This window comes from Aquarana catesbeiana, linkage group LG11, assembly GCF_042186555.1.
Source record: "Aquarana catesbeiana isolate 2022-GZ linkage group LG11, ASM4218655v1, whole genome shotgun sequence".
NCBI lineage: Eukaryota > Metazoa > Chordata > Amphibia > Anura > Ranidae > Aquarana > Aquarana catesbeiana.
In genome coordinates this window covers 196196029-196213116 of record NC_133334.1, presented here as the reverse complement: position 1 = coordinate 196213116, position 17088 = coordinate 196196029, and positions in this window count along the sequence as shown.

Sequence of the window (17088 nt, the reverse complement as noted above, 5' to 3'; positions counted from 1 at the left end):
CTAGGACCCCCAGGTCCTTTTCCATCCTAGATTCCCCCAGAGGTTCTCCCCCCAGTGTATAGATTGCATTCATATTTTTGCCACCCAAATGCATTATTTTACATTTTTCTACATTGAACCTCATTTGCCATGTAGTTGCCCACCCCATTCATTTGTTCAGATCTTTTTGTGGAGAAGTTATTGCCCTGCTTAGCTTAGTATCATCCGCAAATACAGAGATTGAACTGTTTACCCCATCCTACAGGTCGTTTATGAACAAATTAAACAGAATTTGTCCCAGCACAGAACCCTGGGGGGACCCCACTACCCACCCCATTACCCACCCCTGACCATTCGGAGTACTCCCCATTTATCACCACCCTCTGAACTCACCCTTGTAGCCAGTTTTCAATCCATGTGCACACCCTATGGTCAATGCCAACAGACCTTATTTTGTACAGTAAACGTTTATGGGGAACTGTGTCAAATGCTTTTGCAAAATCCATATACACCACATCTACGGGCCATCTTTTATCTAGATGGTGACTCACCTCCTCATAGAAGGTTAATAGATTGGTTTGGCAAGAACGATGAATCCATGCTGATTACTGCTAATGATACCGTTCTCATTACTAAAATCTTGTATATAGTCCCTGATCAACCCCTCCAAGAGTTTACATACTATTGATGTTAGGCTAACTGGTCTATAATTCCCAGGGATGTATTTTGGGACCTTTTTAAATATTGGTGCTACATGAGAAATAGTGACTCATGTGATTGGGCATGTAGTTGCCATCATCCCTTATGTAGTAAAAAAAAATGTAGAGAACCTCTAATTTGGGATTTTTAAGGCATCAAAAATGTGAAAAAGTGTTATATTAAAAATTCATTTATTTTACAAAATATTTATAGACAAATTTCATAGAAAAAGTTCATTAGAAATTCCAACATTACATTTCCATGTTAAAAGCATTGTATATTTGAAAAAGTGATACTGTCCGCTAAAGAATTTCAGTGACCTCCAGAACAACTGGTGGTAACGAAAAGAAGCGGTTCATCCAACACGTTTCAAATAGTAGTAATTATAATTATACAATCTTCGTCAGGGATATTGTATCACTCTCCATGATAAATCAAAAATGCATTCAATACATACAACATTTAGAAATACCATGTAACGGTTATATTTCATACACATTAATGCAGTTCAACAACGTGTAGGAGCTTACTTTTCAATAAATCCAACTAGCGGGTGCATTCCCCATGTATCAGAAAGGAAGGTTCTCAAAATCGCATGCCCCTCATGTAACCTCTACAGGATGGCCAGATAATATGAATCCAAAAAATGGCACTTGAAAAACAGTTTCCTGGGTACTATATACATGCAAGATGAAAAAGAAAAAAAAATGAATACTAAATTCAAAAAGGAATACTCCTGTCCCCATAGATAAGAATGAGAAGAACTTACCCTGTACAAAGAGAGGGGTTTGAGTATTAAAAAGAGGTCACCGAGCAAACGTTCCTCCGTGATTTTCCTCCTTCAGCTGTCAAGTTGAGGAGAAGAACGGTGCCATTTGCCATCCTTGGCGTCCTTTTAAGTGCTGTTCCGAGCGTCATGATGACACTCCACGTGGTAAATGATGCCGTGGCACGCAAGAGCGCGCCGCGTCATCGTGGGCGTATCGAAGGCTCGTCATGCAGCATGTCCAGCCGCAACTGTTACGATCCGGACGTGATGCAGAGGTCAATGGCTACCCGTCTCCCTGATGGAGGGAACAGGAAAGAGCAATGTGTGATGGATACAGAGCCAATCGCGTTGCAAAGGGAGCGTCATGTAGTAAATGCAGTACATCCGGTCATGACTCCCATGACCTGGATGTGATGCAATGCCTGGACCATGTGACTTTCCATTCTCCAGATAATCCGGAAGTATGGGTGTATGGCGGTGATGAAACGAAGGGGATGTAAACAACATGACGTACTGTCTGGGCCGGATGTCCATCCGCCTCCAGCATATAAAAACCTGGACAGCAGGAAAACAGCCATAAAGGTGGACAAAAAATATATACACTGGAGCGTCAAAAGAACCACAGAAAAACACACCGAATGTATCGCGACGTGATAACAAGGCCAGAGTCTACTCTACTGTGGATAAAAAAATAATAATAATATCCACAAGGGAGGCTAAGGCACATGTTGGGACAAAAACTTTTTAAAATATACAATGCTTTTAACATGGAAATGTAATGTGTTGGAATTTCTTATGAACTTTTTCTATGAAATTTGTCTATAAATATTTTGTAAAATAAATAAATTTTTAATATTGGTGCTACATTGGCTTTTCTCCAATCAGCTGGTACCATTCCTGTCAGTAGACTGTCAGTAAAAATTAGGAACAATGGTCTGGCAATTACTTGACTGAGTACTCTCGGGTGAAAGCCATCTGGTCCCGGTGATTTATTAATGTTAAGTTTCCCAAATCTAATTTTAATTGTGTCCTCTTTTAACCATGGAGGTGCTACCTGTGATGTGTCATGAGGATAAACACTGCAGTTTTGGTTACAGAAGCCCCCCGTTTCCTTCGTGAAGACTGAGGAGAAGAATAAATTCAATACCTTCGCCATCTCCCCATCCTTTGTAACCAGATTTCCTTCCTCATTCTTTATGGGGCAAATATGGTCTGTCCTCCTTTTTTACTGTTTACATACTTAAAGAATTTCTTGAGATTTTTTTTTGCTCTCCCCCGCTATGTGTCTTTCATGTTCTATCTTAGCCGTCCTTATTGCACCCATACATTTCTTGTTGCATTCTTTATACAGTCTGAATGCTGATGATGATCCCTCAACCTTGTATTTTTTGAAGGCCTTCTCCTTTGCTTTTATATGCATTTTTACATTGGAGTTAAGCCATCCAGAACTTTTGTTCGCTCTTTTAAATGTATTACACAATGGGATGCATTAGCTAATGCCCTTATTTAATATGTTCTTAAAGCAAACCCATCTCTCATCCGTGTTCTTAAGATTTTATCCCAATTTATGCCTTCTAGCAAGGTTCGTAGTTTAGGGAAGTTGGCTCTTTTGAAATTCAGTGTCTTTGTATTCCCCTTATGTTTCCTTTTTGGGTGATATATACTAAAGCCAATTGACCTGTGATCGCTGTTACCTAAATTGCCCCCTATTTACACATCCGTGATCAGGTCTGTATTGTTGGTAATCAGTAGATCCAGTAACGCTTTATTTCTAGTTGGTACGTCTACCATCTGACCCATAAAATTGTCCTGCAAGACAGGAACTGGCGCGCCTTAGATGAATGTGTGGTTCCCTCCACCCAGTTTATGTCTGGATAATTAAAATCCCCCATTATGATAACACTTCCCATCCTTGCTGCTAATCCAAATTGTGATAGGAGATCTGTCTCCCCTTCCTCCCTCAGGTTAGGGGGCCTATAGCATACTTACAGTATTATTTTCCCCTTAGCTTCATCCCTTTGGAGCTCTACCCATGAGGATTCCACCTCCTCCCTAGCTCCCTTAGTGATGTCATCTCTCACATTCACTGGTACATTGTTCTTGATATATAGACATACCCCTGCCCCTTTTTTACCCTCTCTATCCATGTGATAAAGGGTATACCCTTACAATAACAATCTCAGATCATGCCCCTATTACAATAACTTTTTCTCCAGTAGCCATAGACCACCGGGAGAGGACATGGAGATTACATTAAACTTTTCTGGATGATAGATATCAGAGGATCTACAAAAAAATTGGTGAAATATTTTGAAATAAACACCGCTGGGGAAGTATCAGAACAGGCAGTCTGGGAAGCCCATAAGGCGTTCATAAGAGGAGAACTAATAGCACATAGATCACGTTTAAAGAAAGAAAAATGGATAGAAATTGAAGATCTGTTGAAAGAAATACAGGTGCTGGAGAGAAAACATAAAGTTAATCAAGACCAAGACGTAGCCAGACAGCTGGAGACACTAAGGATAGTACTCTCCAGATGCCTGGACCGAAGAGCCAAAGAAAAGCATAGATATTTTGCGCACTGCTTCTATGAGCAAGGGAACAAATGTAGCCAACTGTTGACCAAACAATTGAAAAAACAACAGGACCTAGGCCATGTGCATAATATAATGAGTAATGACAAACAGATAGTGGACACGAAGTCCATAGCTAGGGAATTCCACCAATTTTATACAGACCTTTACAATTTACAACCAACCTCTATAAGAAAGGAGGAAGGGAGGCAGTTGGAAGAGATTAGAGAATATCTCAGGACCTCCGCCTTACCAACTTTGCCGACCACGGTCATAGAAAATCTGGAGTGCTTAGTTACTATTGAGGAAGTGAATAAAGCAATAGAAAATTTGCCAATGGAGAACAGTTTGGGACCGGATGGCCTTACAAACGCATACTACAAGAAATTTAATATAATCCTTGCACCCCATCTGTGTAATTATTTCAATAAAATTACGGCTTTAAACCCCTATCACTGGAAGCACTGTTAGCATATATAACAGTCCTTCCGAAACCTGGGAAAGACCCTCAATATTGTGCTAATTATAGACTGATTTCACTCCTTAATTCAGACATTAAATTATTCGCAAATATTTTATCCCTCCGACTATCATATAGTTCAATTAGTCCATTTTAATCAGATGGGGTTTACGAAGGGTCGCGAAACAAGAGATAACACTATTCAGGCCCTTCATATCCACCATTGGATGGAAAATGGACCTGATAAAACCCCGAGAATAGCTCTGTCAATGGATGCAGAAAAAGCATTTGACAGAGTGAGCTGGGGGTTTATGATGGAGGTATTGAAGAGAATAGGTTTGGGGGATGAGGGGATGGGTATCGGCCTTATATGCGAGCCCAAAGGCTAGAGTTAAGGTGAATGGCACCCTTTCAGATCACTTTAAAATACATAATGGTACCAAGCAGGGGTGCCCCCTCTCCCCATTACTATTCGCTTTGATCTTGGAGCCCTTCCTTTGTAAAGTTAGGGAAAATAAGGAAATAGTCGGGGTAGGCATTGGCGATGGGGAACACAAAGTCTCAGCGTATGCGGGTGACTTATTATTCTATCTTTCCAAACCCCTGGAATCAATACCTGCCCTGATGGATGAAGAAAAATATAATATATTATCTAATTTCAAAATAAACTATGAGAAGTCAGTGATACTACCAAGCCATGTACCATTAGCAGTGTCAACATCTTTGCAATACACATATCCTTTTTTATTGAATGCAGACTCTCTATATTATTTAGGAGTACATATAACACCAAATAGAAAATTATTATACAAACTTAATTATTGGTAAGGATGACTGATTTGCAGAGATGGAGAAGCCACTCCTTAACATGGTTTGGTAGAGTTAATACATTAAAAATGAACATAATACCTAGAATAATATATGTATTGTATACTATCTCTATCCCACTTCCTCAGAATTTTTTCAGACAGATACGTAAAGCTTTTGCATCCTTTGCATGGAAGGATAAAAGCCCTAGAATAGCATACTACATAGAAGCAAAGGAGAAGGAGGAATTGGGCTTCCAGACATGGCCCTGTATTACAGAGCGATATCTTTAGTTCGTATTCTAAATTGGTGCCACAACAACGCAAGTAGGGCATGGGTCTCACTGGAGAAAACAATGGCGGACAGAAATCTAGCAGGGGCACCCTGGATACCGACAGCATCAAGAGGTCTCTCAGGGTGGACATCCCCAATAACGAGGGGATGCTTACTGGTGTGGGATAGAATTAACAAAATGGGCAAATATGCCCCCTGGGTACCACCATTAACACCATTGGAAGGGTACCCCTGGTTCCCCCCCGGGAGAGGAGGCAGGGGTGTTGGGCCTGTGGGGATCGGAGGGGAATACATGTGCCAGGTATGCGCCACAAGGAAGGGACCCATCTCCCTTTGCGGAGATTGTGTTATCTCTTGGAAGCATACCAATGGCAAGGTGGAGATATGCCCAAATGTCCAATAAAAAAATTAAAACCCCAACTAAGGCCTCTGAGCTCTCTTACCATATTTGAGAATTTGTGTATGAAAATTTCAGAGACTAATCATCTGTTATCTAGAATGCATAGGATAGTACTCAGTGGCCAAAATAGCCCAATCCCCTACTTTATCAAGGAATGGGAAAGAGAACTAAACTACACATTTTCTTCATCACAGGTTAAGAAATTGTTGGAGGCAACACATTATACCTCAAACTCCTCCACACAAGAATTGTCGTATAAGTTTATGGCTAGATGGTATAGAACACTAACATGATTGACACAAATATACCTGACATCAAATGAAAGTTGCTGGAGGGGCTGTAAACAAAGGGGTACATTTCTCCATATATGGTGGTCTTGCCCAAAAATTAGACCTTTTTGGGAGGAGTTAGCCCCATGGGTGGAGAAGTTATCTAATAAACCCATAGACGTATCACTTCTACATTTTCTATTCCACGGAATGCCGGTATCAATGAAATCTTATTAAAAAAAGTGTTATCCCACATCTGAACACAGCTAAAACATTGATACCCAGGTATTGCAAACAAAACACATGTCCCACACTTCTGGAATGGAAAAGGGAGGTAGAGGTGATAATGGAGGCAGAGAGATGGGTGCATAAAGTTAGAAACCAACAAGATAAATTTGAGAGTATATGGGCAGAATGGATACAATACTCCCCGGAGATTGGGAAAGAGTAAAATGCACTAGGTGCATATAGGCAGGTATTGCATGTAATAGGATGTAACATTGCCGTAGAGTCTCATCCCTAATATTGGCGCATCATAAATTTAGTAAATGTATGTAAAGTAAATATAGATCAGCCTCTCATGGAGTTGGAAGACCCTGAATGCTGAAGTTAAATCCTTTTTTTTTTTTTATAAACTGGGTGCCTTTTTTGTGCCAAGGCTATGGACAAAATGATGCTTAAACAGCATTGATATTGTACAGGTGTGGTATTATAAGAGCTCTGCAATGTTATCATTGTCTCTCCCTTTGGTTTTTATTTTTTCCTGTCTTTATATGCAGCACACCACACTGCTGTCCTGGCTTTATTGTCAGTCTGAGAGTGGCTGTGAATGGTGTCACAGGGTGCCGGGATCTATATCCTATGCCTATGCAGCACAGAATGGGACCACCAGACGCCATGGCCTCTTGTTATATGGTTTTGTTGAATCTGAGGGAAGAAATCCAAAGAAGATTGTATAGTGTGTGTCCAGCTTACTCTGTCTGATGTCTGCCTTTGGAAATGCTGCCTGAAGCACACCTGATGCTTCTAAAATGAGTGGATGAAGGCAGATGGCCCTTAAAGAGACAGGGTACCATGTTTTTTGGTGTGAGGTAATATGCTTTTCTCCACATATTTTGTGCAAATAGGAGCTTTCCACACCTGTTAGTGGCACAGAAGATTAGCAAAGGTAGGAAGGGGGGACATGGTTCTTAAAAGAGCGCCCAAGAAGATTATGCAAATTAGGGGTTTTGCGTTTATTTTAGGAGCGAAAACCCTGAACGCAAAACGCTCCAAAAAGACATAAGACCCACCAACAATCATCTTATCCTGACCAGGACAATGCCACCTAACAGGTTGTCACATTCATTAAAATGGATGTAAACCCTCAATACACCCAGTGAAGTGAACAGCCTCAGATGATACACAGAGATGAACCAAATCTCCCTACATAAGTTTCTACATGTATATCTGCTGTCTTCACATTTATTTACTGTTTAGAAAGTTCAGATCGTGTTAGGAAATTTTCTCTTCCTGTTTAACACAAAGTGTGATGTCTGGGCATACAGCCAAGATAGCGAACATTGCTGATTGGAGGAAAGGCACACACCCCCTTTCATCACGTTTTGTAATAGGGCCAGCTCCCTGTTAATCTATTTATAGCAGCCTCCCCTGACAGAAATGTCAGGCTGCTTTTTTCTGATGTGTCCAAGAATTTGTCAGGAGTTATCTGGCTGATATAACAGTGGAATGGGCCAGGAGAGAGCTACAGGACTTAGCTCTTTGAAGAGAGATAACAGAACACTGAAGATATGTGCCCAGCTCAAATTTCATGAATTAGGTTCACATCCACTTAAGCATGTGGTCTATACACTCTAAAGGAGTCATTTTCACTTACCCTGTGAAGGGACAGGATCCAGGAAACTGGCACAAATGCGTTTATGTCAGCATTATAGAGAATGCCTCACCTAGCACATGATGCATTTTGGGCCTGCATGCAGCCTGCAGTGGCAGAGAAATGAAATTGCACAGGTTGCCTGGATGTGGTTGTGCAAAATTCTAAGCCCTATTAAGGCAGCTATTGTGGAAAGGATGCTACAAATATCCACACCACAAGCAACACCCATAATGATAGAGCGTAAAGAGCTCATTGATGAAGGATGACATTTTCCCATAATGGCAGAGCGTAAAGCGCTCGTTGATGAAGGATGACAGATACCTTGTCAGAAGACCAATTTACAGTATCCATATATGATGGCTGCTGTATGTTTATGCACTGCACTTCTAGGGGTGGATGCTGCCCTCTAGTGTCTGGTGCAGCAAGTGTCTTTGCCTTTTTATAACTTGGTTGCCTTCAGAGACCCTATGGATGAGAAAGTGGACTTGTTTACACCAGATGCAGTCCAGTGCGTCTTTATTCTGCATTAAGAACGCATGGACAGTGTTTAACTTTGATTCCAATTACATAGTTCACACCAGTACAGCGCGCATTCTAGTACAGTCAACAGAAGTAGAATGTTGCATTGTTGCTGTATGGAACACATCTAGAAAGCGGCAAAACGCATTGAGAATGCATTAAAAACACTCATGCAGAAATGCATCTGGAACACAGAAATTGTGGGGATCTGGCCATAAGGCTTGCAAAGAAACTATACAGTGACAGATTTTGCCTGCCAACCAGCAATACGTTAACTTCGATATATATTAACTTTAGAAATGGCATTACATTCAACACTGGAAGCTACAAGATTTGGCACAGATTCTGGAAAGATTGGAACCTGGCAACTGACTTTTGGTTTATGCTTTTGATAGACCTAGTACAAGTTCTGGCGCACCCAGTCACTGCTATGAGAGCATTGTGGTTACACCACTGGAAGGTAGGTGGAATGTCTACACAAGCCTTTAACGTTTCCTATAATGGGGGGTTATTGTTTGGCCAAACACTGAACAACGCAATTAAGCGAATGACAGGAAGAAAAAAGTCTGGCCACAGGCTAGCAAGAGGATCCCGCCATCCTTCACTCAAGCCTAATAAACGTCAGAGGGTGCAGGAGGCCAAATCTTATAGGACAGGCTACAGATTTAATAGTTCAGTTCAGCGCCAACAACTAAGATGGCTGGAAGGTTTCTTTGTAGGTGCTACCAACCAGTCACTTCCAGTTGGCCAGGGGGCCTGAGTGAGGTTGATGATTGTAGCCTCCTTCCGGAGGGTTTGGACAACAGTCATCAAAGACCAGTGGGTCCAGAAGACAGGTGGGCGTACAATGGAAAATTCCAAAGCTGACCACTGAATCCATTTAATCTATGTCCAACAGATCTCAGAAGAGAAGATGTTGACAAGATTTTTATACTGCTACAAGGCCATCATGCCAGTGATGCCGAAAACATGGAATCATCTGGGGGCCTTTCTCCCCAGTTTTTCTAGAACCTAAGGCAGGAGCCTTCTGGCCTATTTTAGTTTGAAGGAATCATATGTGTTCATATACGCCAATCGGTCAAGATGGTTCATGCAGACAGTCACAGGAACAGTTCAGCTGGAGGACCAGTTAGTATCAATCGACCGGCCGACTCATATTTCCATGTACTGATCAATGCCGAGCACCAGAGGCATGTAAGATTTTTAGTGGCCAGATGTCACTTCCAGTTTAGGTGCTTTTTACAGAATTGGCACAGTCCCAGGAATCTTTTTGAAAGCTCTTGTTGGCAGTGGTGGTACCTTGGGCCAGGTGGCACAGGAGGGCGTTTCAATTTTGCCTTTTTTAGCCTATGAGCTGGGCTATCTATGGATCAGAAAATCTTTGTAACTATACAAATTCAACAACTGAAATTTTGGACATTGCCACTGTGCTTTTTTTTTTTTTTTTTTTTTGGAGGCATGCCTCTCAGCCCAGGAGATAGGATGATCCTGAAGCCAGATGTCAGTCTCTGAGGCTGGGGAATCCAAGATCTGAAGAAACAAGTGCAAGACCATTGGAGAGCGGTGAAGCACAGACTCCCCAAGTATCTTGAATGGAAGGAAGCCTTTTTCTAGCATTGCAAGCCTTTCAGGATCTTTGAGGTGGCCTGAGTAAGGTTGACAACAAGACAGTAGAAACCTACATTGCCTGACAAGGGGACATCAAGTCTTTTCTTGTTACATCTTGCAAAGAAACTTTTTGTGAGGCAGAGAACCACTTTGTCAGTTAAAATTGGTCTTCTTGCCAAGGAAGCAAAATCAATTTGTGGTTCGGTTATGTCAATATTGTCCCTATGGGGCATTCCAGCAGTAGTTCTCAGGGAGACTTCACTGAACATGCAGCTTCTGATATTTGCAACAGGATACCAATGCAAAACTCTGTCATACAAGGTGCAGGGTGCCATGGAATTTTCTGTTTGATTTTTGTCTCTGATCAAGTGAATTCTTCTATGGCAAGGTCAGTAACAGCACCCCAATCCAATTGGACTACTTTTAATAGTCTGGCTATGGAATAGGCTACACTAGAGGTGCAGGGATTCTCATCTGATGTTGTTCAGATCCTGGTGACCAGAAGTTCATCCATGAACGCTACATAGGAGGGGATATGAAAGAAGTTTTTGTTTGCTCAGCAAAGCTTTCTCTCCTGTGTTCCTTGCTCTAGCCAATATCCTTGACATTTTACAGTCAGCGCTAGAGGTGGGTCTGGCATACAACGCCGTTTAAGGGATCTCTACTTTATTTTTTCACAGGCTGCAGACAGGTGCAAAGCCAGTAACCAGATGCTTCTTCCAGCAATCTTTATATGACCTTGAGGGAAATCCTTGGCCCCACTGTGGGACTTAGGCTTGGATCTGAGAGCACCCTTTGCTCCAACAGGTTTCATTTCCATTGAAGTACTGCATGGTAAAACTAGTTCTCCTGACAACAACTACTTCAGACAGAAGGATGTTGAAGATTTGCAACACTTTCCAGCAAGGGCGCTTTGGTGTCTTTTTCTTTTTTATCAGAGATAGGGATACCATGTCTATCCCCAAAGTTCAATTTTAAAGTGGTATCCAGTTTCCAGGAAAACTGGGAAACTTGGTCAAAGGAGGAAAGTGTAAACAATCCTTTCATTCAGCCATCAGGCCCTTAAGAGTCATCCACTCTTGGGTTACCAGGATGATTAAACTGGCATGCAGGAAGTACGCTTTTCTGCTCTGAAATAATTGCAAGCATATTTGACTAGATGGGTGGCAGCCTTTGAGGCAGTTATGCCAGGATTGCTTGGAGGATATAGGTAAGGGCTAGCCTGAAGGTCTGTTGCGGCCTTCATTCAACCTTACAAATTAAATATGTGACCAGCATGTTTGGGACCAGAGAGATCAATTCCTTCTGGCTTTAGCAACTTTTCTTTAGATGTCAGTCTCTCTCTTAATTTGTTCTCTCCTACCCTATATTAAGCTTTGGTATATCCCATTGTGTGCTGATGGGAGGATGGGCCAGGAAAACTGAATTGAATTGTTATCAAATACTTACCGTAATTTTCCTTTCCTGGCCCATCCTCACATCAGCACAGGACTCCCTCCCTAGTGGCCTGTCACAGGCTAAGTTATCAAACTATCTTAGTTGGGGAGGAGCTGCCTTTTATTCAGCTATACAGGTGGTAATGTGGGGCTCCAGAGGAGATATTAACCCATTGTGTGCTGACGTGAGGATGGGCCAGGAATGGAAAATTATGGTAAGTATTTGTTAACAATTTTCCGTTTATTTTTTGCCTGTTTCACTATCCTCTATATGAAGCACATATGGATAAACACATACACACAAAATAACACTTTTATAATAGATAAAATGTTAGCACGTAAGCTAGGAAGGGAATGTAGATCCTATTTGGGAAAGAGGACCCTTCCCGTATGCTCACTCAAACTTTTTTCAAATTTTTTTTCTTTCCCCTTAACCACCCTCTATATGAAGTACACATGGATAAACACACACACATACAATAATACACTCATAATAGACACACAATAGCACTTAAATTTGAGAAGAAATGTAGACCCTTCATCTGGAAGAGAGGATCTTTTCCGTTTGCTCACTTTAAACCTTCCCCTCCGTTTTTTTTCTCTCTTTTCTTTCTTCATGCCTTTTGCCTGGTCTCTTCCCCTTCCCCCCCTTCCGCCCGCCCCCCTTGCCACCCCCTTTGATTTGTTTTGTCTTGGTTTGCATGGGTGGGTGTGGTTTGACTGGTTTTATATATCGCATAGAAGTTGATCTATATAAATGGGAAAAAAACCTAAGATAGAGTAGTAAGGTTGGAAGTATATAGATAATGGTTTTCTTTCTCATTATTTTTTGTATAATAATGTGTGGTTTGCTGTAAATGAAAAAATTTATAAAAATTGAATTATAAAAAAAACTCACAGGGTGTAGTTCTATGCAAACTGTTAGTTAAGCTGTTTATGGCAAAACTCATACATACAAAAGTTCATTTCTAATTTTTGTAAAATGGAGGGGAATCTAAAATGGAGTCACAATTGTTTATACATTCTCTTACAATCTCCTCTTAAGTTACGAACATGACTTACTTTCTCTCCACAGTAACATAATTAGATTTCTTATCATAGTACATGCTAAGGTAGGTTTTATTAGCAGCAGCGGGGTCAGGGGTTTGGGCAGCTCTAGCAATGAAACACATTACAAGTTTGAAACATGGATATAAAAATAATAGAAAAAGCAAAATCATTATAATAGTCATAGCAATGTCTTTCAGCCATGAAAATATTCCTCCAAAACTAAATCCGCCTAATCATTTGAAAGGATCCCAATTCTTTGCTATGTCTCATGCTTCTGTTTGTAATTTATCTACTTCTTTTCTGTGTTGTGAGATTATGTCATAATAATCAGGTATTTCTATATTGGTATTATGTATCCAAGTACAACATTCATAGTCTTCAGTCATCTCATATAACTCAGTAAGGGCTGCACTCATACTTTCTATGGCCATGTCATGAAGTTCTAGTTGTTTTTATCCAGTATTTCATCTAGTATCTTAGAATAATTATTTATTTTTTTCATCCTATCAATCCCCCATCCTGTCCATGAGGGAAACCAAGCCCATGCCATGTCCTTTTCAAGAAACAATTCTCGCTTCAATCTATGCTTAAGAGGGTATCTTGAATGCATACTGGCCTCAAGCAGGTGGTCTCCCTTATTGTTACCCATTGCTCCCATAATCGGGACTAAAGAGGCCAAATAACACCATCCCTGGACATGGAGGGGGACCCAAGGATAGCATACCTTCCCACAACATACATAGGGGGTTATTTACGAAAGGCAAATCCACTTTGCACTGCAAGTGCACTTGAAAGTGCACTTGGAAGTGCAGTCGCTCTAAATCTAAGGGGTAGATCTGAAATGAGTGGAGGCTCTGCTGATTTTATCATCCAATCATGTGCAAGCTAAAATGCTGTTTTTTATTTTCCTTGTATGTCCCCCTCGGATCTGCAGCGACTTTACTTCCAAGTGCACTTTCAAGTGCACTTGCAGTGCAAAGTGGATTTACCTTTAGTAAATAACCCCCATAGACACCTTGTCCTAGTGCAAATGGTTTCTTAGCAATAAGCCCATAAGTGTCCCTGTTCTGTGCTGCGATTATGAATTGGTGTAGTATATCACTTACATTATTAGGGAGGGAAGAAAAATTAGACAAGGTGTTGTTTAAATCAGAATTAGATATGTGGAACAGTGAACAGGAGGAGTTTCCTTTAGCTTTACATGTGGAAATATTAAATACTGACTCACTGCATGTAGAGGGGCTAGTCTGTGTCTCATTCCCTAAATTAAAACACCAGTCAGGGGAATGACTTCTACCCATTATTGGAAAAGTAACAGTGTTATTTATATATAAACTTGATATGTTGGTTAAAACAACGGGAGGAGTTCCATTTAAAAAAAAAAAGGGTGATATTTAAAGGTAAAGCCATAAGGGGAATATGGGCTGTAATAGGATGCAGTTTACTACATATCCAACATTTCTCATACTCTGATTTCTGGGGATAATTATATTTGAATTTCAGTAGCAACATTTTGTCTGTAAAATTATCGGTTTTAACTCCTTCATTATCTGATTGTGTCTGGTATGTGTATTATCGGTGGTGTTAATGGGTGACCCACATATGCCTTTAAGGGCTCCCAAGTCCTCAGGATGATAAATATAATTAGTTATGATCCATGTAGGTAGGAACACTATCAGAGAGATTAGGAACAGGAGGCAAAATGCCTTCCCAAAATTGGTGCAATAAGCAAGGTCATCTTGTTCAGAGACTTTTTCACCTGCCTCATTCTCTTTTCGAGGATTTATTTCACCTGTTTCACCTCCTTTATCCTTGGCTTGCTCCTTAGGTGTTTGGTTCACCTTCTTCACATAACTAGCATGAATCCAGGACTGTTGTTCCTTGGTAAGGATTGCGGTACGTGTGACTGAGATCACAGTGGTCGGAGGAACTCTTGCTTCTCAGTACAATTCAGCTGTTGGACAACTGCTACATCTCCTACCTGGAAAGGGTGTGTAGGTTCCTGTGAAGAGAAAAGGAGAGGTGCGAGCACCATTTCTTTCAACTCTGTCCAGAGTTTCAATGTGTTTCCTAATATACTCTCCCTGTATTACTTATAGGTCCCCTCTTTCTAACATAAGTGGTTGTTTAGCCCACGGGGTAGGAAATGGCCTACCCATAAGGACCTCAAATGGCGAGTATCCTGTTTTCTTAGAGGGGGTCATTCTTATTTCAGCCAAAACTGCTGGTAGGACTTTCTGCCACTTATTGTATGTGCCTCCTGTTGCTTTTCTTATTTTATCTTTAATGGTTCTGTTCATTCTCTCAACAATACCTGAACTCTGCAGGTGGTAAGGTATATGAAATTTCCAATCAATTTTAAGTGCTTTCAATAAATCTCGGCAAACTTTTGAAATAAAGGCAGGACCATTGTCAGAATTTATTTGGAGCGGGCATCACCATCTAGGGATAATTACCTGTATGAAGATTTTTAAAACTGTTTGTGCATCTTCTTTTGTGGTTACAAATGCTTCTGTCCATCTTGAGAACATGTCTACTATCACGAGTAAATATACCTGTCTCTTACCTAACTTAGGCATATGGGTGAAGTCAATCTGTAAATGTGTAAAAGCTGTGGATGAATATGTAAGGTGTTCATGTTTTGGATTTCTTGGGTTGTTTCGGATGCATGTGATGCATCTGGCAACATATGATTTGACCAAAGAGGGAAGACTGGGGATAAAGAAATCATTGTTTAATGAGTCACATGTGACCTGCCAGCCTCTGTGCCCTACCCCATGATACTGAGACATAAGTAAAGATGCACTAGCTACAGGTATACATGGTCTCCCCTCTTGACAGACAAGTCCAGTATCTTGGCTTTTCTGCACTCCTGCAATATTTTATTATTTAATATCTGTGTCTGTAGCATATGCCTGAGGATCTGACAAGGTTTGGTCTAACAGGGGCATTTCAGGTGTAAGTGATAAAGTCACATGACATGTGATGCAACGCGTCGGGAGGAGCCAGTTACGTCATCCGATGTGCCTGATTGGTACACAGAGTATGGTGCGAGGAGAGAGATCGCGGTGAGCGGCTGACTGCCTTATGCGCTGATGTTGTGTAACTAAAAGTGAGTGCATTTATTTACATGCGGCAAGGAGATTAACAGAATGCTATGGTTCAGTGAATAAAACCCAGGGTAAAGTTATAACATCTACTGAACGAAGTTCATTGAGGAAGATAAACACTCTGTGACGTTTTTTCATATATATCATTTTTTTTCATTCATATCAGTTTTTTATTCATTTATGTCAGTTCGGTATGTAAATATAATATCGGGACTTGCTATATATATATATATATATATATATATATATATATATATATATATATATATATATATATATATATATATATATACCCATCCAGGATCATCATATGCCCTATGTTACTATATAATTAATATTGCTTAAGGTCTAAATGGTGTGGCTCTGCTATCTGCCTTAATTAACAGCACACAATAGGAAGCTTATATAGCGCACTTATATCACTAATAGCATTACAATTTCATTTGAGTGGTATCAGAACACTTACACATAGGTGCGGCTTTATTTTTCTTAGTATTATTCTTCTTAGTATTTCTTTTATTATTTAATAGAAATTTAAATGATTTTTTAATTTAATTTCACAAAAATTTAATCACCACATTCATCCTATTAGCAGTTTAGTTCACTATTATTATTTCTTGTTTAGAAGCTGCTTCCTTTGCTGCTTTATCAGCTAAAGCATTTCCTTTTGAAACATTATTGTGCTTTGTGGTATGTGCCTTGCAATAGAGGATAGCTATAGAGCGAGGCAATTTAATTGCTTCCAAAAGGCTGGATACTAATGTTGAATGTGAAATTGATTTGCCATCTGCATACACCGAATGCGTATTTAGAATCAGTATAAATGTTCACATCCTGTCCTTCAAAGAGCTGGCATGCTCCTGTAAAGGGCAATCAGTTCTGCAGCCTGTGCTGATTGAAATGGGATTGGGTTTGCTTCGAGCACTACATCAGGCTACTGGACTACAGCATATCCTGCATAATATGTATTGTCATTTGGTCTAGAACAAGAACCATCAACAAAAACATTTTGTGCCCCAGGGATTGCAGTGGAAGACATATCTGCACGTGGAGATATGTCCTGGTGGATTATTTCAGTGCATTCATGTTGAGGAACTACCTCATCTTCTTCTCCTTTTAGACCTAGTAACGCATTTAGGACCTGGGCTGGGCCTGAAGTGGGTGAAGCGTATATTATTTTGAGATTTGGATTTGAGAGGAGAATAACCTCATATTCACTCAATCTTCGGGCTGACAAAT